The 25,041-nt window shown below is 42.1% G+C and overlaps 1 protein-coding gene across 14 annotated transcripts in view; it reads right to left on the bottom strand.

Moving 5' to 3' along the window:
- The window catches only part of DISC1 (DISC1 scaffold protein), a 383,371-nt gene that overhangs the window by 277,437 nt on the left and 80,893 nt on the right, over positions 1–25,041 (bottom strand). The window lies entirely within an intron of this gene.

Raw genomic sequence — 25,041 nt, 5'->3', positions numbered from 1 at the left:
GAAATAGTTATTCTATTCAGCACAATTCTTTTCTCAGCCATTTAAAGAAATCATAATCTAACACATACCTAGCTAGTTTACTTACTAAAAGTTCTAAGACTCCATTCCTGGTCTATCCCCGACAAAAGCAGCACATAGACAGACAGAGACCCTTTGTTTCTCTCCCTCCTCCCAGCTTTTGAAAGTATCTTGTCTCCTCATTGGTCATTTTGGTCAGGTGCCAGCGAGGTTATCCTAGCTTCTTAACCCTTTACAGGTGAGAGGAGTTTTCCTCTGGCCAGGAGGGATTTTAAAGGGGTTTACCCTTCCCTTTATATTTATGACAGGGGAGTTGTAGTTTTCTTCACTGGCAAGCACTGTGATTGGTTCACTCTGAGGTTCCAGTGCTATCATGTAGCAGCAGCAGATTATGTATGAAGGTCCAGCAGCAAATGGATAAAAGAATCACAAAGAAATTTTTTGTTGTCTAGCTATTCAATAAAGGCAAGGCAGGAAACAGAATATTTATAAGAAAGTCTCAAATTTGTAGGTTTCAGAGTAACAGCCGTGTTAGTCTGTATTCGCAAAAAGAAAAGGAGTACTTGTGGCACCTTAGAGTGCCACAAGTACTCCTTTTCTTTTTTCAAATTTGTAGGCTCTTTTATCATTGCACTTGCATAATTTCCCTTGAGACATGGATATTTTATACCAGGTGTATTACCTCTATATAATGAAATACTTCTTATTCTGGATACATAATCTACATTTACTCAGAAATTTAATTTAATAAATGCATTACTGTGTAAAGAAAAATTACCTTTGGACAACATTTGCAAACTTGGGTGCTCAAAGGTAGGTTCCAAAATCCACATTTAGTTGCCTAAATATAAGGAATCTGATTTTCAGAGCTGCTGAGAATCCATAGATCGCACTGATATCAATGGGAGCCTGAGGTGTACAGTGTAACGTTGCACTCCATATGCTTTATGAAAATATGCTTATGAATGTGAATATGATGTAACTGGAATACGCTTTATGCAAAAGGTCTCTTGTAAGGTATCATTACAAAGCTTGTAATCTACTGAGTGTATCCATCCTATTTGTTGGCATGTATTATTTCTATGTCTGATGTTAGGAGAATTAGATATAAACTTGTATTACTGATGTAAACATATTAAGTGGAAGCCATTAAGGGTGCTTCAGAATCAATGAATTGTGAATGGGTTTATTTACCTGCAAGCCTTCCCGTGTACGTGTAAGCCAGCCCAGGAAGAATGGAGGCTGCAGTCTCATAGGACATGTGACCATGTCACATGATGCTGGAATCCATCTTAAATCTGGTACTTTTCCATTTAGGAGGAGGGGCAGGGACCCAGAGAGACAAAAGATTCCCGCCTTGTGACAAAGCTATTAAAGGGGTTGGACAGGACAAAGGGGCTGCCATTCATGAGAAAGCCCCTGCTTACCACCTAAGATGTCTGATGGAACTAACAAGGACTGTACCAGGGGAAAAGATTGGGCCCAGACTAGGAAAGAGTCTAGTCTGTGAAAGAAGCTTATTGGAACATCTCTGAGGGTAAGATTTTACCTGTAATCAGTTTCTTCATGTATTAGGCTTAGACTTGCATGTTTTTGTTTTATTTTGCTTGGTGACTTACTTTGTTCTGTCTGTTATTACTTTAAACCACTTAAATCCTACTTTTTATACTTAATAAAATCACTTCTGTTTATTAATGAACCCAGAGTAAGTGATTAATACCTGGGGGCACAAACAGCTGTGCATATCTCTCTATCAGTGAGTTTACCCTGTACAAGCTTTATACAGAGTAAAACAGATTTATTTGGGGTTTGGATCCCATTGGCAGCTGAGTGTCTGGATGCTGGAGTCAGGTAATCTGCAGAGATGTTTTCACTTAAAGCCTGCAACTTTGGGTACGTGGCCCGGACCCTGGGTCTGTGTTGCAGCCGGCCAAGTGTGTCTGGCTCAACAAGGCACGGTTCCGAAGTCCCAAGCTGGCAGGGAAAACGGGCTCAGAGGTAATTTCAGTACATCTGGTGACAGTTTCAAGGGGATCTCTGTGACCGAACCCATCACACAGCATCTCTGAATATCAGGACTCTGATTTAGTAGCCTAATCATGGATTTAGGAGCCTAATTTTTGCTACCCAAGTGTGAAAATGTTTGTCTTATACTTTTATACAGAAATATATAGAGATATATAGATATATATCATAATCTTAAAACTAGAGTTGCCATAGTCAATCAGACTATAGGACCATTTAGTGCAAGTATCTTTCCTACAGCAGCACTAACTGCTGGATGTTTCAATATTTCAAAGGCAAAAAACATCTATTAATGCAACTAGACAATGCTATCTATGGTGCTGATGTTGGGAATTTCCTTTAGACCCCTTCAGACGATCAGATAACACCCTGAATTATGACACTTGAATACTCTAGATCAGTGGTTCTCAAAGCCTGCCTGCCGCTTGTGCAGGGAAAGCCCCTGCCAGGCCAGACCGGTTTGTTTACCTGCCGCTTCCGCAGGTTCGGCCAATCGCAGCTCCTTCTGGTCATGGTTCGCCGCTCCAGGCCGATGGGGGCGGTGGGAAGGGTGGCCACCACGTCCCTTGGCCCACGCCGCTTCCCGCAGCCCCCACTGGCCTGGAGAGGCGAACCGCAGCCAGTGGGAGCCGCAATCGGCCGAACCTGCGGACACAGCAGGTAAACAAACTGGTCCGGCCCGGCAGGGGATTTCCCTGCACAAACGGCGGACCGGCTTTGAGAACCACTGCTCTAGATTATAAAGCTGGAAATGTCAAAAATGATAATGGAGTTATCCAAACCCTTTAAAAAATCCAGTCACAGTATGTATCTAAGTAACATCTTGTGGCAGTGTGTTTCAAAAAAGCAGCATCAGCCCTTGCTATCCATTGCTAATTATTGGTTCCATCTCAAAGATATAATAATGAAGTCTTTGAGACTGACTTTCAGACGTGTAAGCCTGAAGTTACATTGCTTGCAATATGCATTTCCAATTGCCAAGACTGCATGCACAAATGCAATGTTCACACAAACAAAGGGCCAGTAAGACACACAACTTCAACAACACTTTTGCTTTAATAAAAACTAAATCAAAATTTCAGAATTTGGCCTAGAGTAAACCAGGGTCAAAATACTGAGGTATTAAGTGCCTGCAACTTCCACCGACCTCTGGAAATTGCAGATGCTCAATGCCAATCAGGATCAAGCTGTATGTTCATATTCACAGACAAGATCTTCGTATGAAGTAGGAAACCAGCCTTAGGCTCAACACTGCTCCCCTGGAGTGAAAACCAAGTACAGAGTAGCCTAATGTATAAAGTGCTTGCATCATGTTTCAGAAATAGTGAATTCAAATGCTGCCCTTATAGAAAATTCCTATAGAATGCTATCCTGTCTACAGGCTTTTTGAACACCCTATAGAAATTATATTCATCAAACTGTACAAGATGTTCAAACAACCTATAGAAAGGGTAACATTTCCTCGTAAATTCTTTGTTTCTAGAGTAATATCTTTAGAACCATATTTCATTTCATCCCTATTAAATTCTATAGGACTTTTCCATAATGCTGTTGAAGTTGTCCTGTTAGAATTTTAATTTCTATTAATTTTCTTCCATCACTGTAATTAATTAATGTAAAATGCACAAAAGGAACAGTGACATCCAAAACACTTCATATATAATAAAAAGGATCAAGTTGGAAAAGGGACAGATGACCCACTCATAGTCCATCCCCCCTTCCACACACACACACTCCTAATTTTCATGAATGAACCCCTGGGAACAATTGGGAGTAGAATGGGAGAGCCAACTTAGCTCTGTGTATGTCTTATTTAATATGATCATTAAATGAGTAAGCTTTTTCTAATGTGGCTGGTTGTACAGCTATCCTACCTTTATGTGACTCAGTTGTTCTTTTCTAGCTTGGCTTTATTTTACATAAATGTACAATGTTTTCGATTATAGAATCATATAAAATTAGGACTGGAAGAGACCCCAGTCATCTAGTCCAACCCCCTGCTCAAAGCAGGGCCAACACCAACTAAATCATCCCAGCCAGGACTTTGTCAAACCGGGCCTTAAAAACCTCTAAGGATGGAGATTTCACCACCTCTCTAGGTAACCCATTCCAGTGCTTCACCACCCTCCTAGTGACATAGTGTTTCCTAATATCCAACCCAGACCTCCCTCACTGCAACTTGAGACCACTGATCCTTGTTCTGTCATCTGCCACCACTGAGAACATCCAAGCTCCACCAGCTTTGGAACCCCTCTTCAGGTAATTGAAGGCTGCTATCAAATCCCCCCTCACTCTACTCTTCTCTTCTGCAGACTAAACAAGCCCAGTTCCCTCAGCCTCTCCTCATTTACCTAATACATTAGCGATAGGCTCAAGCCATGAAATTTGGACCCAAACGTCCCCAAATTCTGGAGGAAAGTGGTAAAATAGACTTTGGATCTTGTTTTCTTCAAGTCAGCTAGCCCTATTAATTATTTGTGTATAAACTGTGTGAAGGAGAGAATTTTTTTTGGTCCAAGCTCCGTAATCCCTGTGCAGATACTCCAGGCCAACTGGGTTTGATGCTGCTCTAGCCCTCTTGATTACTTCTGCAGCAATGTGCAACATCAGTCAGACCTCAACAATGCAGCAAACTGCTACCAGTCCTCCTGTCACACTAAAGCATAAACTGGAAGATGATAGTGTATGTCTCAGTCAGCAGCAAGTAAGTGGGAAGGGAAGGAATGGGTAGCTGCAGAGTGTGTCTTTGAAGCCAGGTCAGAAGGGAGGCAAGCAGACAGCCATGGGAGCAGAAGCAGAAATAAGAAAGAAGGCAATGAAAGCGCGTGGGTTTACAGTTACTCCTGGGGGAATTCTGTGCCAAAAAATTAAAAATTCTGAGCACAGTATTTTAAAATTCTGCATATTTTATTTGTCAAAATGACACAATATAATCACACCAACTTCAATTATTTTTGGTCATTTATTTCACAATACCTGTCAGCAAGTATGTCTGTAACAATACAGACAACAAAAGAGATTCAGGAAATGTTTTTTGACAAATAGATTTGTTACTAGGCATATTAGTACAGAATTCTGAGTAATAAATCATTTAAACTACAATACAGAACCGTAATTCCCACATCCCTGAGAAGCGGTGCAAAGGCTTGGGGGAGTTAGGGTTAATGAAGGTGCTGAGGGAGAGGGAAGTAAATTGCTGGGAAAGAGTCTGGGTTGTGAACTTGAAGGGTTGTTGGGTATGGGTGGGAAAAGTATGGAACAAGTTTTTTGGGGGGGCAGGGAGGGATTGTTAGGGAGCTTCCCCAATGCAGACCCTGGCTGACCCCTAGCCTCTCCCATTCACTCAGGCACATCTGTCCCTGTCCCCATGTGTTCCTGCACCCCCATGTGTCCTTGCACTCCCTGTCCATATATGTCCATCCACCCCTCTCCCCCCCCATCCCCATGTGGCCCTGCACCCCCTCCCCACGTCCCAGTGTGGCTCTGTACCCCCCCATCCCCATGTGTCTCTGTGCCCCCACCCAACCACTCCCCTGTCCCTATGTGTACCCATACGCCCTCCCACTGTCCCCATGTGTCTCTCTGTCCCCACCCAGCCACCCCTGTCCCTATGTAGCTCTGCACCCAATCCTACATCACCATGTGGCCCTGCACCTTCCTCCCCCCTGTGGCCCTGTGCCTCCACTTCCATTCAGCCCCTGCCCCAGTCGGTCCTCCCCGACTTGTCCTTATGAGCCCCTGTCTGACAACCCCCCAGCATGCCATGCTGTCTGTCTCCCCATAGCACCTGTCCCTTACCTGGCCAGACAGGCACTGTGAAGAAGTCATACTCTCTCTTCCTTGGCTGGCCGGGAGCTACCGCTTTGTTCTATCACCACAGTGCCCTCTGGTGGGCAAAAGGCTGAACTGAAGCAACATTTCTGCAGAAGCTTTTTTCTGCGCAAAAAATTTAAAATCTCCAGGGCTCATTAATTATGCACGTGTGAAGAAGTGCAGAATTCCCCCAGAAGTATAGAGTGGACTGAAGAGAGGAAACAGCTGCAGTAGGAGGTTCTGTAGTAAGGGAGAAAGGGGTAGGGAAGGAGTCAACATGAAGGAGCTTTCTAGGACCATTATGCACTGGGATGCAAGGGCAGAAAGCAGCAGAGGGCACGTTCCTATCCAGGAGGGAGGATGGGGAGGAGACATAGGTGTCGGAGCCCTACCAATTACTTAAGTCACTGCCATCTCAGAAAACACAGAAAATGTTTGGGAGGGGTTTTTCTTGTTTTTTGTTTGTCTTTTACACAAACTATTCCTCAACAATTGACAAAAAAGAAAAAAGACAGGCAGAGCATGAACCAGAGATGCCCTTGCATTCTCTGAATCACTCTAGAACAGGCACAGACACAGATGCCTCTGCATCTTCCAGTCTCAACACTGCCAATCTTCCTGGCAAACAGAAAAGCTTTCCTTTTCCACCCATGAAATTCTGAAGGTTCTGTAAGATCTCTTTGAGAAAGAAAATATGAGAATTCAAATTTCTTTGATCTGATTCCCTGCACAATCTCACTGATGAGAATTTCATTTTTCAACATCCTTCCATGTACCTCATCTTCAAGGATACTAATTCTTCCCCTTCATCACGTCATCAGAATACTTCAATTAATCCTGTATCTACAGTAAAAAAAAAAAAAAAAAGCCTTTAATCCAGCCTCCTCATTCATTTTTCCTCCCAATTTAAATTCTTGTCATCCTTCTAGTCATCTTGCATCACATGTAAAGGACCCACTTGTGCAAAGTGCTCACCACGCTCAATTCCTTGTGTTTTCACTGGGAGCTGAGGGTGCTCAGTACTTTCCAGAATCAGGCCCAAAGTACAAAATACAGGAGGGGTGGCAAAAATGTCACCTGTGGGACAAAAGTAGCCTACTACCAAATTCATTTTAACTGCTTCTGGAGACCACACATTCAATATCTAATGTTTCATTTTGATCTGAGCCAATACACAGCATGCTGGCTCAGTCGATGCCCAGATAAACAAAGGCCACGTTCACCACTCAGAAAACAAAGCAAGGGCAAAAAGTATGGTCTCAACAAAATTATTTTTCTTTCCTGTGAATCACTCTCCCCTCCCTACTTCTCGGTTCACTCTTGACAATGCCACACATGAATTTATCTTAAGATTTTGGCTCATGCTAAAGTTAGGGCTAGTCTACCCTGGCAATGCTAAAGCACTGCTGTGACAGTGCTTTAACGTGGCTTGTGTGGTCGGGGCAGAGCGCTCTAAAAACACCACCTCCACGAGGGGCGTAGCTCCCAGTGCTGGGAGCACAGCTATCAGCGCTGGTGCACTGTCTACACCGGCGCTTTACAGCACTGAAACTTGCTGCGCTCAGGGGGGTGTTTTTTCACCCCCGAGCGAGAAAGTTGTAAAGCTGTAAATTGCAAGTGTAGACAAGTCTCCCAGGGACACAAGAAGTTGCAGCCTGGAGTATTCGTTGGAATTATTTTATATTGCAAAACTTTGCACTTAGACATGAATTTGAATGTTGTGTTGAATGTGTGTGCTAATACGTTGTGTTTGTTTTACTGTTTCATTTTTATTTCTTAATGTGAGCTGTCTCTTTAAGAATAGGGCGTGGTAGATTTCCTGTGAGCCTGGGAGAGATTATGCCTGCCTGTCCAGACCCTCCCTGTGTAAACTGCAAAGAGATCAGAACTTGATTTAATAAAAGTCTCTCTCCAGAAAGCAAGCCTCATTTTCAAAGGTGTAACATTACCATTTACAGGGCACTGGGTGCCTCACAGCATCACTAATGAATTATAGAGCCTTTCATCTAGACTTCACAGTCTGAATCCTGCCCAGTCCAGTTCAGCATGGATGCAGAATTGTTCCTAACAGATGTTGGATAGCTCTTATACCAGATGAGTCCCAGTTCCAACTTCTAACCCACCACTATGTTTAGCACTAAATTTCTCTTCACAGCAAGGACCGTCTCTTGCTAAGTGTTTACACGCTGCCTAGTACAATAGGGCCTTAATCACAGCTGAAACCTCGTGAGAGCTCCTGCAGCACAGGCCAAAATCACCTAACTATAAATTTTTGAAAGCTGGCAACACTAATTGTCATGCACACACTGGGAGTGGGCAGGGGAAGGTTCAGAAATCAAACAAACCAAATAACAAGATTTAATCTTTTTTTTATAAAATCTCATGATTTTGTGGCCAGTCTCATGATTGAGATCTGATTAACTGGGGAGTGGAGTATACCATGCACTTTGTTGCTTCTGCAGGCACACACCAGAGGCTCCTTACATCCCTTCATTCCCCACCACAAGTTCCCACCCTCTTCTATTTCAGGGACTCTTTGTAGTCCCTTATCCCCTTCCCCAGACCCTGGGCTCTGTGTGTCCCCCATTCCCCATATGCCAGGGTCTCACCCCCCTGCTGGGGGCTCTATATTTCCTCCCCCCTATGCCCCATTCAGCCACCTGCCATGGGCTCTGTGTCCTCCACATTCCCTCCTCCCATACCATTGCCCCCCACTCTCCCCTATGCCAGAGGCTCTGTGCGCTCCCCATTCTCCCCATCATCAGGGACTTCATGTGGCCCCCATTTACACACACACACAAACACAGACCATTCTTATTTATTTTCTTTCCATCTATGAGATACGTCACTCACAGTGTCCGCATTTTAAATTGTATTGGGATGTTAGGTAGAGGTGATGTGGCAGGTATTATGATGTTGGAATGTGATAATGGCTACCGTATCAACCAGTTATTTGAACTGTAGTTAACTGCAGACCTGGTTGAAGTTGTTGGGGCCAGGTCTACACTACAGACCTAAATCAGTATAACTATATCGCTCAGGGGTGTGAAAAATCCCTGAGCAACATAGTTATACTGACCTAACCCCCCCTGTAGTACTGCTTCTCGGGGGAGGAGGGGGGGGAGGATTAAGTACACCAACCAGAGACACTCTCTGTCAGCACAGTAGCATCTTCACTTAAGTGTTACAGCGGCATAACCGCACCGCTGTTGCACTGTACGTGAAAACAAGCCCTGGTTCCATAGGCGCTGACTCCATGGGTGCTCCACAGCTGGAACACCCATGGGGAAAAATTAGTGGGTGCACCGCACCCCCCACCCCACCTCCTCCCTCCCTGAGCGTGCCGCATCCCCACTCCTCCGCCTTCCTCCCAGTGTTTCCTTCCCGGCCGCTGCCAAACAGCTGTTAGGCAGCATTAGCACGCTCCGAGAGAGTGGGGAAGGAGCAGGAACATGGCGTGCTCAGGGGAGGAGGTGGGGAAGAGGCAGGGCTGGGGCGGAGATTTGGGGAAGGAGTTGCAATAGGGGCAGGGAGGGGTGGAGTTGGGGGCAGGGACTTTGGGGAAGGAGTTGCAATAGGGGCAGGGCCTCATGGAAGGGGTGGAGTGGAGGCGGGAGGCAAAAGGGGGTTGAGCACCCACAGGAAAGAGGAGAAGTTGGCGCCTATGCCTGGGTCTGCTAACCCGATTCCAGGGGCTCAGTGAATCCCCTGTTTTCACCTCTTCCAGGTTTCAATAAAATCAGTAGGGTTCTGCCCACTGTGACTGGAACATGCCCTGTATGCAGTGGTGGTGTAGCCATGTTGGTTGCAGGACACTAGAGAGACAAGGGAACCTACACAACACCTTCAAAAGACAAGCTTAAATTTATAACTATACTAGATACTAAAGTCATGAACTGACCTGAGACACTGGATTTATAGTTTATTACAACAATACATAAGCCACTCCCACCCAGTTTTTTTTCCTTTCCCTCCTGTGACTAAAGAGGTTAATGAGCCACTTCATCTTGAATGGTCTCTTGAAATATGTGCAAACTACTTCTACTAAACAGTCTGTTCCACCTTGTATTTAGCTCCTGGACACTCTGATTTCCAGACCTGAAGAAGAGCTCTCTGGGGCTCGAATGCTTGTCTCTCTCACCAACAAAAGCTGGTCCACTAAAAGATATTACCTCATCCACCTTGTCTCTGGAACATACCCTGACATTTTCAAATTGGTCAGATATAGCATTCAAAAGTTATCACATTTACATCCAAACAAGCAAAAAGACAGAGTTACGTCTACACGGCAACCAAAAACTTGCGGCAATGAGTCTCAGAGCCTGGGTCTACGGACTTGGACTCACGGGGTATGTGATACAGCGCTAAAAATAGCAGCGTTAGATGTTGGGACACGGGTGGAACTCAGGCTCTGAAGCCCAGGGAGAGGGGTGGGCTTCTCTACTAGAGTTGTAATCTTCAACAACAGCCATATGTCTCAGGTTCAGCCAAAGTGTGTTTGGTGCAGGACCTGAACAGGTGTTGGGAGCCAAGGTGGCATAAAACTTCTCTTGCGGTTCTCCAATTCTGGGGTCAGCCATGATCTCATGTAGTGAACATCGTAGAATCAGGTCCAATTAATACAGACAGAAGAATAAAGGACGTTTGTGGAGAGACTACCTGCTAAACTGTCAGCCAACTTATTTCTTCTGAATAATCTTGCAAAAAAAATGTTAGTGTTGCTTAGCCATATGTCTTAAAAAAATAAGCCGTATATAGTGAAATCCAATAAATCCCAGAGCGTAAATGCAAAAGAATTGTGAAATAGAGAAAAAAATTAGGAATGTGAAATATTAAAATATTGAGCCAAGTTTTCTGTTGATATTTTGAAAAATTCTAAGGCTATGGCTAGGTTTACAGTACAGCTTATGTGGGCAGAACTTATGTCGCCCAGGGGTGTGAATAAACCACCCCCCTGAGTGACGTAAGTTACACCGACATAAGCACCAGTGTGGACAGTGCTATTCAGCAAGAGAGCTTCTCCTGCAGAGGTCTCTCTCATCAGCATAGAGTGTCTTCACCAGACATGCTGCATGTACGTGTAAACATGCCCTAAGTTAGACAAGAACATTTCACGGTCATCTGATATGATAAAAGAAATTAATTTCCAAATGCTAAGTGTTTTTTAAAACTTCTCTTTAAAAGCATAAAGCTCTTCTGACCTGGACAAAAAGCCAGATCAAACAGAATTTGTTAAAGAACAAAAACTAAAGGTTTACATTTCATTTCTCCATGACGTTGCTCATTTCAAAAATTGCACTATTTTATAAATGTGGAGAGGTTGCCCAATTGATTTTCCCATGGATAAGAAAAACCATGGATAAGCCATACTGAAGAGGAAAATGAAAATGATTCATTGTCTGAAGTCTTAGTTTCTTTTCCCTCCATGCGTTAAGGAGAAATCCATCAACCTAATGGATATAATCTAAGTCTAAACACATTTATTTTTCAGATTTTCAGTTCAGTTTCTCAAGGTTATATAGTCTTCTTTTCCAACAGTGATACTTTATTTTGTATGTATGTTTTTTCCCCTCATCTCAACTTCCTGCTACTTCAAACGAAAGCTTCCCAACTTCTTGCCCACTGCATCTAGAAACTTAGCTAGTGTAATCCTCCAATAAATAATTTTGTAATTATAATATCTGTCAATTAGTTTATAGAAAGCCATAACTTTATTTCACAAGTCAAATTTATACCTCCCAACAGGAAAATAAATTTAAAATTCCAAATCAGTAGCAGCTTCAAAGCTCAAGCATTTAGCTGACCCAGAATTAGTTTCTCATAGAACTCTTTTGCTGGTCATAATTTCAGTAACTTGGGTAACCCAAAAGCATACAATAGCAAAAATAAATAATAAAAAATATAAAACCTGAAATGAACCTGACACTGATATCAGCTACTATTCTGACCCAATCACTACCGCCGCCTCCCCTTTCTTTCTTTCATTGACCAATTCATCATTTTTTCTTTTTGAATAAAGATACTTCATGATTTAATTAAAAGATTGGACAGTCTATCTAAACGCATTAGCTCTGCCCTACATCATCCTTTGTAGGTGGAATATTGCCATATAAAGTGATCTGTGCTACCCTTTTTCTATCATTACTCTCAGAAATGAAAACATTTTAACTGAGGAAATTAAATAATTAATAAATGTACCTACAGTCCAAGACTAACCCTACCTGACTATCTTGTGACATGATAGCCAAGACTGAGAAATAAAACATCCCCAAACCATTCCTATGGCCTTGTCTACACTCAGATTTAAAAGTCGTATTTTAAACACTTGTTAGCTAATGTGTGTTTACAAATGTAGCGTAGACAAGGCAGTGCAGACGATAAGACACTACACTGGTCGAGTTAAAGCATGGGCTCCCATGTAGGCTTTCGCTCAAGCAGCTTAGCATGTGTGTTTTGTCTTTACTAAATTTACAGAACACACTAGCCAGTACATACTCACCACATGCCTTTAAATCCTAGTCTCAATAATACATATAAGGAGGAGAGTTGGAGAGAGGACTGTTCAGTATTTAGATATTGTATTTATATTTTTTCACAGGTTAGTTGCACTGAATCCAACATTTAGTTTAGTAAGATGTAATTCCTCTTGTTATTTTTGCAAGCCTAGACAATGGAATTTAGCTACAATTAAAGAGTTTTTGCATTTGCTCTACCAAGTTCATAATATACCATGTTACCTTGCTTTGGAGGCTGTTATCAAGAGTGGTATGAATGGAACTCAGTTTGCTCATTTAATAACCATCAAGGCTGCAACTCTAGGAAAAAAGTCATGCAGAGTTCACTGATCTGGTCCTTTGTGTTGCGACAACCTTGTCACCGAGCTTCTCCTGTTTTCTATTAGCCCCCCATGCAGCCTAGAATTTCATTCTGCAGCTCCCCAGTCAGTTTGTTCAACTTATCACCACATCCACTTGCTCACATGAAGAAGTCCCAAAAGATCAAAAGTCATGTAGTCCATGGTGTTCAGGTTAAAAGTCCAATCCTAATATTAAGATTAACGGATGGACAGAAGGAAAGACTAACATCCAGAAGAAGAAAAAAGTCTATGAATGCTTTCCAAAATAAGGGAGTAAGGCCTGGTCTACACTAGAAAGTTATGTCAGTTTAACTGCGTTGGTCAGGGGTGTGAAAAATCCCCCTGAGCAGTGTTATTAAACCAACGTAGGTCCTCATGTAGATGGGTCTCAGTCAATATAAGAATTTTTATGTCGACCCAGCTACCTGCCTTTTGGGGAGGTGGATTGCTTATGCTGACAGGATAACCCCTCCCATCGGCATAGGTAGGGTCTACACAGAAGCGTTACAGGGGCTCAGCTGCACTGGCGCAGCTGTGCCGCTGTAGCGTTTAAAATGTAGACAAGCCCTAAAACACTAAGTGCAAAATCCTGCCCTAACTCACCTAAAATGAACTCCAGGGGTGGGGGAAACTGAACAGTAGTGACCAAGTGCAAGGTTCAGGAGTCATGATGTCATTACAGATCACCATGGCTCAGTGGCACTGGGGATATTACGTATCCACAATAATATTTTAGAAAGTTGCAGCCAGTACAGCATCTGCCACCAAGCACAGCAAGTGCACAGGGGGCCAGCAAATCTGGATATGCGTCAATACCAGTTGACTTCATGCCGTGAGGGCTGTGAAGTGCCACCAAGTGCATTAGTTGGGCACCCCTCCTAGCGCACTTCATGCCCCCTTCCCCATCCCAGCACCCACACAAAACAGGGCAAATTCTGCCATCAGTTTTACATGCACAACCTCAAGGACTTCACGATTTCTTCAAGTATTTCTAGCCCCCATTTTAGCCTTAAATATCCTTTAGGCTTGGTACCCCATACTGCATCCAACACTCCAAATCTGGACTAACTCAAGGGGAAATCATTATCTACCTAGACTGATAAATATTGATGCACTTTATGCCCTTATTTATTTATTGTGTTGCTGTTGACATTAAACTTTAAGGGCCTGATTTTCAAAGGTGCTGAACATCTGCTGCTCCCTCTGACTTCAGCTGAAATTTGGGGTGCTCAGAACCTCTGATAATCAGGCCTTAAATCCATATATATTTATTTAGTTACTCCTGTTTCCTTCCCTTCAGGGCCATCCTTAGGATTTATGGGGCCCTATGCAGTATTATTAAACTGGTGCTCCTATGCCTCATGGCAGCCCGGGCTCGCATGTGTATTTTAGATAAGGGTGGTCTTTTGAAGGATTTATTTAAAAAAAACTATATGTCTGAAGATCCAAGCATTTAAGGCTAAAGATGAATACTCAGACTGTGCATCTAAAAATCTATACAAGGATTTTTTTAGAGATGTGATTTTATAATCTTCAGCAACACACTAATGAAATATTTTTAAAGCAAATTTTAAACTAAGGTCCTGTAGACTAACATGTTCTGAGTAAATATTACAGTAAATGCACATTTGTTCTTGTCAGTAAATTCAGAAACTGACAGTATATACCTGGGGGTTGGTAAATGCCTGTTAAATGGCTTCATTACCACTTGAATGGCTCTTTAACAGTTTCAATGTTTTGCTAATAGGGCCTTGTCTACACTGCCACTTTACAGCGCTATTTATGTTTAATATTAATATTTGATATTTATGTCTGCATCTGTAACTTTCGCTCCATGCATCTGAAGAAGTGAGGTTTTTACCCACGAAAGCTGACCTCAAATAAATCTGTTAGTCTTTAAGGTGCCACTGGACTCCTCCTTGACTTTACAGCACTGAAACTATCTCACTTGGGGGTGTGAAAAAACACACCCCTGAGCGAGGCAAGTTTCAACACTGGTAGCTACTCCCCTCGTGAGGGTGGCTTTTTTTTATAGTCACGACTACACAGCAGAGTTTTGATGTTGGTAGTGAAGACGTACCCTAGTTCTGGCAGGCTGGAAGGCTTTTTCACTTTTAAGTACTAGATCCCCTCGGGAGGAAGACTCACCAGCCTGCAGCAGCCAGGTTGGTGGGAGCCTGCAGAAAGGGTCAGGGTGGACAGCACATTTTCGGGTGCCCTACATAGCCATGTATGCTGTATATGCCCAAGGACAGCCTGTTTCCCTTCCTATGTGTCTGTCAAAATGCAATTTCAAGAACATATTATGTTTTCCAGCTCACTCTTCTTAAACCAATAATTTAACATTCATAGATACTGACTTCTTGTGATAAATGAAGGGGGGTAGGGTAGCTCCCTTTTATGGACACCCAGCCAGCCAGTAGCTATAAAATCCCTCTTAGTAGCTGTTCTCTAATTGCCCTACCTCTAAAGGGTTAGAAGTCTCACTGCTATGCAAAGGTAAAAGGAAGTGAGTGGGCATCTGGCCGAAAGAGCCAATGGGAAGGCTAAAGCTTTTTTAAAATTGAAACAAGACTCCCCTTTTGTCTGTCTGTCTGTTGTTCTCCTGGGGAGAGGCGGCCAGGGCAGAGCTATGCTATAAGAAGCTTGGGCCAGGTATGAAAAAATCATCAGTATCGTATCTAGAAACTACTCATTTAAAACCCCAGATACGTAAATAAATCAGGTAATGTCTAGAAAGATGTGATTAGGTTTATCCCTTTTATTTCGTTATGGGTTGTGGATTCCTCTGTGCTAACACCAGATGTTTTTGTTTTGCTTGTAACTTTTAAACTGGACCTCAAGAAAGCTATTCTTGATGTTGATCCTTGTAGTTGCTCTTTTAAAATCTAGCAATAGCCTGCGTTCCCAGAAGTATTTTCTTTCTTATTTTTTTATTAATAAAATTTACCTTTTCTTTTAGAACAGAACTGGATTTTTGTGTCTTAAGGAGTTTGTGCACATGTTGTTTAATTAGCTAGTGGCAACAGCTGATTTCCTTATTTCTTCTTTCTCAGCTCTTCCCCGGAGGGGAGGTGAAAGGGCTTGAGGGTACCCTACAGGAAGGAATTCCCAAGTGCACCTTCCCAGGCTCTCAAAGGGGTTCTGCACTTGGGTGATGGCAGTATCTACCCATCCAAGATCAGAGAAAATCTGTAACCTTGGGAGTTTAATATAAGCCTGGAGTGGTCAGTATTAATTTTTAGAATCCTTGCGGGCCCCCACCTTCTGCACTCGAAGTGCCAGAGTGGGGAATTAACCTTGATACTTCTACTTGCAAGTCTTTTGCTCACTGCCATATGTGTTTAGACCTCTTTTGAGGTTATAACCCAGCACTGTCTATTCCAGTCCAAAGGAAAGTTAGGAAGAATTGTAACAGGCCCATGTGGCTCCATTAGGAGCTCTTCAATGACCTGAAAATCAAAAAGGAACCCTACAAAAAGTGGAAACATGATCAAATTGATAAGGAGAAGTAAAAAAGGACAGCACAAGTATGTAGGGACAAAATAAGAGAGGTCAAGGCGCAAAAGGAGTTACACTTCTCAAGGGCCATAAAAGGCAACAAAAAGAGGTTCTATAAATACATTAAGAGCAAGAGAAAAATGAAAAAAAGTGTAGATCTTCTACTTAGTGGGGAAGGAGAGCTAATCACTGATGACATCAAGAAAGCTGAAGCGCTTAATGCCTATTTTACTTCAGATTTTACTAAAAAGGTTAATGACCAGATACTCTCACATAATTAATACTGACAACCGGAGGGAAGGAATGCAAGTCAAAAATAGGAAAAGAACAGGTTAAAGAATATTTAGATAAGTTAAATGTGTTCAAGTCAGCAGGGCCTGATGAAATTCATCCTACGGTACTTAAGGAACTAGCTGAAGCAATCTCAAAGCAGTTAGCAATTACCTTTGAGAACCCCTGGAGGACGGGAGAGGTCCCAGAAGACTGGTGCAGCGCAAGGGGCTGGACTTGATGACTTCTCGAGGTCCCTTCCAGCCCTACATTTCTATGATTCTGTAACACTGCCCAAGTGTTTTACAGTTGTGGCCTGCTTGATGCCCCATCCAGACAGGTGAATACTGAACTGTACACTTGAAAGATTTGGACACTCATATAGCAACAGCTGCTACCCTGTTCCAGGCCCTTCAACAGCCTCTGAGGAGAGATGTCAGGACATCAAGCTCACCATGAAGCTCAAGATCTAAGAACCATAGTTACACCAACTCTATGATACAGAAATGAAATGCATGCACTGAGGAAGGTTGAAAAAACACTGGATTGATGTTTTAGATTCTCACTGTTTTCATTAGCTGCTACATATGAAGTGGCAGGATAAGACCAGAAATGAGATTATTTTAAGATGAACCCAACAACCACCTATACCAGCACCGATTTGAGGTTCAGCAGCTTTTCTGGTACGGACATATTATTAAAATGGAAAACCAATGAATTCCAAAGTACCAACGAATGTTGCTGCACAGGAGGCAATCACACGGGCACCAAAAGCTTTGGCAGCGTAACAATGTTGCTAGCTATGGACAAACTGAATATACAACTAGACCACCTCATGAGACCACATCGCTTTGGGATTTGCCATGATGATGATGATGATAATCCTATCAGGCAGGTAGTTAATGGACTGAAAGTGGGATAAGGAGCTTTTCACTTTTAAGTCACTACTGGTTCAAATCCTGTCCAGACTGAAAGCCACAAAGTCAGTACCATCTGGCTGACTCCTTCGCACCCTACATAAAATGAATTGGTTGCCCCACTCTAACTGTTAATTAACTAAAGCCATCCTCAGTGTTTGCAATATGGGATCCTAGCTGTTAGTTTCAGCAGGAAAGTGAAAGCCTGATAGGGACACTGAAGTTCTCTCTCTCCTATAGAACTGGTCTCTCGAAAAGAGCGCTGCCAGCAGCAGCACAGAAGTAAAGGGAGCAGCACTGTAACCCTCCCTACAACAACCTTGCGACCCTCCCCACAACAACTCCGTTTTGAGTCAGGACCCTACAATTACAACACCATGAAGTTTCAGATTTAAACAGCTGAAATCATGAAATGTATTATTTTTAAAATCCTATGACTGTGAAATTGATCAAAATGGACTGTGAATTTGGTAGGGCCCTATATACAACTTACACACATCACACAATGATTTTCGGGTCCAGCATGTGATCAGTTTACACATGAGACCTTATATGACACCTTCTAGATACATATGACAACAGTGCGTTGGGGGTAGTGAGTGTGTCTGGCCTGATATGAGTTACAGTATTGAGGGCCCTCTACGAGGCAGGGTGACCAGATAGCAACTGTGAAAAAACAGGATGGGGGTGGGGGGTAATAGACACCTATATAAGAAAAAGTCCCAAAAAACGGGACTGTCCCTTTAAAAACAGGACATCTGGTCACCTACACTGAGGCGCTCTTAGGGATACACCCTTAACAGAAAAAACTGGAATAATGTGGCTGGACAGTCTTCTTTGGTGCACCGGCCAATGAGAGAGCCCACCAGCTGATACTATCAAGCCCTGTTAACTTATGAGTATTGACTGTATTCGTAGTAGAAGCTAAAATAGCTGCAGGCTTCATAGGTTACTATGTACAAAAATACCTACTATTTATACTTGCAGAGGTAGGGCAGACTCTGTCATGACATATGTTGTATGTTCTCTACATTCAAGCTGGCACAATGGATCTGTGAATAAATGTTCTATTCTGTTGTACCACCTGTTATGGAGAATCCAGACTCCCCACAGAACCTAATTCTGCAGGGTAAGTCAGCATTTCCCGCCAGTTCCAAGCAGGAAGTCTGTGTGTTCTCATTCCTGCATGGATGAGATTTAGTTATTTTTTAAACTATTTGCATATAGTTAATTTTGAAGTAACAACTGGCTACACAAACTGATGTGGAGCTCAGCAGCAGACTTGACCCTGGAACTTCATGTCAGACAGTATGCCCCTAGCACCTGGTGCCACTGAAGGCAATGAAAATTAGTCCAGGAGCTCTCGGGAGCTTATAAAGGAAAATAAAAAGGGTTTTAAATGTTTAGACATGCAACTGTGCCAAACAAAAAAGCCTATACTGCTACCCTTGCAAGCCCAACTCCTAGAGACACAAAAATGTGCTGCTTTTTTTTTTTTCCAGCAGCATGTTTAACCTTGGAGCTGTCAAGCTCCATCACGAATAATGAGCCATGACAACACTCCAAGCGATCCTTGGAGAACAGACCAATTTCTACTATATGCTATGTAAGGCAAAATGCTGTTATCACATTCCCAGGGCATTATACCTGCTTGGAAAAAATACAGTAATGTGGCCATCAAGAGGAGACTGTAAGTAAATACAGAAACAAATGAGACATTTCATTATATTTAACCACACAGATTGTAAAGCAGGTAATAAAGGTGTAATAAATCCTAATATTTTACATTTTCATATTAAAAATTAAACAGGGAGCAGGGGTGATCCATCTAACTGAACATGCATTTGACAAAAATACCACAGGGAGAAGTATCTGTGTTGGAAACATGTCTGTGTACAAGGAAAGGTACACGATGTAAAAAGGCTTGGCACTACTATATAGATACCACTGTGCTAGAACCTTTTAGTATTATTTTCAATAAACATAAAGATATTTACATCTATTTTTTCAAATTTGTGGAGGATTGTGGCTGCACAAACATCCATTAAAGTCAATGTGAGTTTCATGGCTATACCACCATCTACTGCTTTGAATATTTAGGGTTTACTGTTAATTTCCACTTTCAAGTATCTTGACATTCACTAGAGGGAATCAAGGGCAAGCACTTTCCTTTTGTATCACCATTAACAATATATGTTTATATAATACTTTTTTGTCTGTGGTAAGAGTAGTAGATAAAAACAAAGGAGAATAGAGTGCTTTTGAATAGAAAAGTCACTTCACCTCCCAGCAGCATAGATCTCATTCAATTTACATTTTAATTTCCATAATTTGTCAAAAAACTATAGTAATTAAAGGGGTGGAGAAGCAGAAAAGAGAGGTGGTGTCAAAAGCAAGATTTTGCAATTATTTGGTCCTTCAGTCTCCTTTTAGCATTTTTTTTCTATAAAATTCAATTAAATGTGCCTGTTTCCTCAAATAACTTCTGCTCATTTTTAAAAATAAAGATTGGCTTTTTTCTGTTCCATATACAATCACTGTATGTTTTGCTTGGTTGTCACTATACCGTCTTATTTACAGAAGAAAAACTGCATGATTCTAAAGCCTAGAGTACAGACCCTACAGTCCCAGGCCTTTAGAATCCCTCCTGTACTGTAGAGGATTCCTACCCATTGTTTTCCTTTTTTTAAAAAAAAATCCCTTCCTGCAGGATGAGAGGAATTTTAAAGGGTGAGCACCCTAAATTTGAAAATCTGTTGTTTTAGCAATAGTCTATTACTGCAGCTGAAGAGGTTTCAATAATCCTAAAAAGAGTGATAACATTTGCAGTTATGCAAACCATAACAATTATGGCAGTAATCAAATTTCATATTTCAAGGTATAAGTTGATCACCTGCCCACATCCTTCATTCTCTCTCTCACGCACACGCACACACACACGCGTGCGCGCCCACATGGCATTGCACAGCTGACTAACTGCACTACACCGCAGTTTCCCCTTCCTTTGAAAATCCCCAGACTAGATGGGCCAGCAGTGGTTTAACCCTATGTGGCAAATATTACAGGATATTTAAAACACCTTGAATGGCAGTTCTGCCTTTGACTAGAAGAAAGCATGCACAAAGACATGTGCAAGACATTCACAAAGAAAACCCCAGAATTCCAAAGATATACTTTAATTTTTATTAATACATAGTATACCTTCAAAGCTTTGTACGCATTGTTTCAGTTTTTCTCCCTTTCATACCTATATACCTATTTACATTTTTACATCACATTTCTAGTAATAGGTGTTCAGTATCTCCATCCCCTTCTAACAATATGCATGAAAAAAAATAGATTTCAGACATTTTAGACAGAAGTTGGCACTAAATAAATCCATCAGCTCTTTGATAAGTTTTAAAACTTAACTTTTCAGCAGGCATGACTTTGCTACTCTCAGTAGCAAAGTAGTTTCTATAAACAAAACTAAAAGAACACCACCACACAAAGAGAAAGAAAGAGAGGTCACCATTCTAATTCTTCTTGCTGCTCCATACATTCTCAAACAGAATCTTTCCCTTGAGATGAGCAATGTATATTTCACAAAGAGAAAACTAGAGAAGTCAGCTCAGATGTTAGGAAAATGATAAAAAGTAGTCATAAAAATTGGCTGAAACAAAGACCCAAAAGAGATAAAGTAGGTCAAGCACTCACAAGTTAGAAGTGCTAGAATTAAGTATGCATAGGTCTGCATTTTGAATATGGGGTAAAATTAAAAAAAAAAGAAACACACACCTAGGTGACTTAGGAGTACATTTCGTTTTCAAAAGTACCTTAGGCACCGAAAAGCCTAAGTCTGATTGAAAATCAATGAGATTTAGGTTCTGAAGTGTCTAAGTCACTAAGTAACTTTTCAAATGGAATAGTTCTGAGAATTTTACCCACAGACTTCAATTACATGATCACATATTTTTTCCACTGGGCTTTTCCCTCATTCATTGCACAGAATGGATAGTAAATGAGGCCACATTGTACAGTGAAGGAAACTGTTCTCTGCAGAACCCCTGCCGCATTTGTAAGCCTCAATTGCAGCAGAAATTGGAAAGTGAGTAATAAATTAAACAGGTGGAAATGCTGATTTTCTGCGGCTCATAGCTTAATCAACTCTGGACCCAATTTCATAGAGACATAAAAAAGTAGTCTTCAGTAAAGAGGGTATCTCCCTCCCACTTTAAACCCTGAAAATGAAAAAAAAAATAACTGACAAAATTACCTGACAGTACCCTATGCTTATTACAGCAGAGCGGAAGTTCAGCTATAATTAAGGTTCAGACCAGCTTTCTGTTTAAAGCTCAACTCTTCTAAGTGCTTTAAAACCTATGTGGTTATTCACTGCCTTGAAATTTAGTGTGCCTCATGGAAGTGCAGTGGTCTGTTAGTGATACACATTTGGGGCCATTTAACCAAGAGGTTTTTGAGATACAGCACTGGAAAAAAAAAAAGTTTTTGTTTTTTTTTAAATTGACAGATTCCAGCAACCTCTTTTTGCTCACACATAGAGATCAAACCAGGGTTCAGATCATCACACCAGGGAGTCCAACGCTCAGGCATTACTCCAACAGCGTGCATGGCCCTTTGTGGGAAACCAAATTAATATGTTATTTCAAAAAGTTTGCTTCTCCGGTTAGGCACATAACAGATTACATTGAGCATGTACGGACTGAGAAGTTAACAGGACTGTTAGCCTTCAAAGTTTCACACCAGCTGGATAGTTGAAGGAGATAAGCAGTATTCCTTGGAACCTTACCCAGTCAGTGTCAGTCTGAGTCCCACTTTGGGCAGAATGCTGGAAAAATGTTGGAAAAGGCTGGATGCCATATTGCTAAAATCTGTTTCTGTCAGAGGTTGGGGTTTTGTTTGGTTGGGGGGGGGAGAATTAAATCAAAGTATTTTTGTAAAAAAATTAGACTTTAATGCTTGCTGGCAGAGGAAGCGTGAAGGGCAAGAGCGGGAAAAGGGGGCTGGGGCCTCATCAACGGGAGCAGGATAAATGGGGATTGATGGTAGGGGAAGGACACAGGGAAGCTGACATGGGGGTGAGTGGCAGGGACTGGGCCTTTCTCCCTACTCCCCATGAGAGCTGGAATCTGGGTGGGAGGACTTGCCTTTCCAAGGGTGTGTGAGCCCCACTCTCTGTCCCTATATGTGCACCAGGATCTGCCCTAACATGTGCAGCCCTCCATTAAGTTGCTGCTTATGATACATGTGTGTAGCAGCACAGGGCAGGAGACAGGGCTACGTGTTGCAGGGAATGGTATGGCACTGTGGTGAGGAAGGCACGACAGACACCAATCCTCTCTCACATGCGTAAAGCTAGCAACAACTTTGTAATTAAAATGTCATGGTTTTGGGACACAGATGATGGATGAGCTTTCTCTCACCAGCCCTGTTAGCAACTACAGATTGGAAACAGTTCAAAGCATGATCATTATCCCCGTTCTACAATAACAAAATGTACAGGAGGGGGAGGAGCACTGAGGAATCACATAGCAACCATGTGTCTAGTGCAAAGACCACTGGACTGGGACTGTTCCTAGCTCTACCTCTGGCCTGCCTAGAGACCTTGGGCAAGTCACTTCATCTCTGTGTGTCTTGGTTTCCCATCTGTAAAATGGGGATAATAATGTAAAGTTCTTTGAGATCTAGTGATGAAAAGCACTATACAAAAGCTAGGTCTTTTGATTATAAACTAGATACAGTAGTGCATCAACTGCAATTCTAGGTGACAACTACAACTGCCTTAACGACCTCTAACTTTGACCAACAAGCATGTCTCTTTTGGTTTAAAAAACCAGGAAATTAAATGGCAAAACACATAATTAATGCAGAGTTAAGGGTGAAAGCCCGCGCCCTTTCAGAACATCAAGTTCAGCCAAACTCAAACTTCTGAAATCCAGACAATACAGAGTTAAGATAAACATGCCCGCAACCTTAACTCTGCCCTCTTTGAGCAATACCCCACTGTCATAACCATACAGCTAAGAGTAGCCTAGAATTCCTCCTTACCTGTAAGGGGTTAAGAAGCTCAAATAACCTGGTTGGCACCTGACCAAAGAGACCAATGGGGAAAGAAGATACTTTCAAATCTTGACGGGGAGGGGGAGGGCTTTGTGGTCTGTTCTCTGGGGAAAGCAGAGAAGCATCGGGTCAAAAAAAACTCCTTCTCCTATAAACCATCCTGTACAAGTCTCTGATATTACAAAAAGAATAAGTAAATAAGGCAAGACGCGTTAGATTACCTTTTGTTTTCAACTTGTGAATTTTCCCTTTGCTAGAGGGAGGTTTATCCTGGTTTTTTTTTGTAACTTTAAAGTTTTGCCTAGAGGGGAATCCTCTGTGTTTTGAATCTGATTACCCTGTAAAGTATTTACCGTCCTCATTTTACAGAGGTGATTCTTTTTTACCTTTTCTTTAAATAAAATCCTTCTTTTAAGAACCTGACTGATCTTTCCATTGTTCCAAGACCCAGGAGTTTGGGTCTTTGATCATTTTGTAACCAATTGGTTAGGATATTATTCTCAAGCCTCCCCAGGAAAGGGGGTGTAAGGGCTTGGGGGGGATTGCTGGGGGAAGAGGAACTCCAAGTGGTCCTTTTCCCTGGTTCTCTGTTAAATCTCTTGGTGGTGGCAGTGTTACTTAAACCCAAGGTACAAGGGAGAATTTGTGCCTGTGGAGTTTTTAACCTAAGCTGGTAGAAATAAACTTGGGGGTCTTTCATGTAGGCCCCCACGTCTGTATCCTAAAGTTCAGAGTGGGGAGGGAACCCTGACACCCACAATGCCCATAACATGCACTCTCCCACTCTGCCTTTTCACAGTAATGGACAGGCATTACCTAAACGTCCCCTACACTCAAACACTGAGCCTACTCCCCCAAGAGAATACCATACCTGTAAAATTTAACAACCAGTTCATACCCTTTTACAGCCCCTTCACACTTGCACACAGGATATCAACTTAACCTATACTTTGCCCTTTCTAGCATTAAATCCACAGACTGTTCTCATATCCCAACTCCCTACTGACAATACCCATGGCATGAAGACCCCCAGTGCCCTGCTAATGACTCAACCTACACAATTCTGTACTGAAACTATGCATACTGGAGGCTCAAGGTACACAAGCACCTCTTGCCTTTGATAGCACACATAGGTGGACTCAGACCTCCTCATATCACAAACACAGCTCTAGCATGCCTATCAAACTAATCCCCAGATCTCCTCATATCACAATCACAGCTCTTCCAACTTATTCCTCCACCATTCAATGCAGCTATGCCTTAAACAGTGAATGCAGCGGGAGTGATGCAGATAATTCCAGGTGGCTATTGGCAGCTTCATAGCGGCAGAGTTAAGGTTGCTTGAGCATTTATTTTAACTCTGTATTTCCTGATTTTCAAAATGTTGAACTCTATGTTCTGAAAGGGCATGAGCTATCACTGGGCAACCTGTGTTAAAGTTTTTTTCATTTAATTACACATGCACACAAACTCACATGTATATACAACACATTATACAATATTTATAAAGCACTTAAGTTGACAAGCATTTCTTAAATATAGAGTATTCACCAGCAGCCGTGTCTTCTCATCGAGAATAAC

The sequence above is a fragment of the Lepidochelys kempii genome, chromosome 3 (genome assembly GCF_965140285.1).
Source record: "Lepidochelys kempii isolate rLepKem1 chromosome 3, rLepKem1.hap1, whole genome shotgun sequence".
Lineage (NCBI taxonomy): Eukaryota > Metazoa > Chordata > Testudines > Cheloniidae > Lepidochelys > Lepidochelys kempii.
Note: the sequence above shows the minus strand (reverse complement) of the source record. Positions and strands in the feature narration are given on the sequence as shown.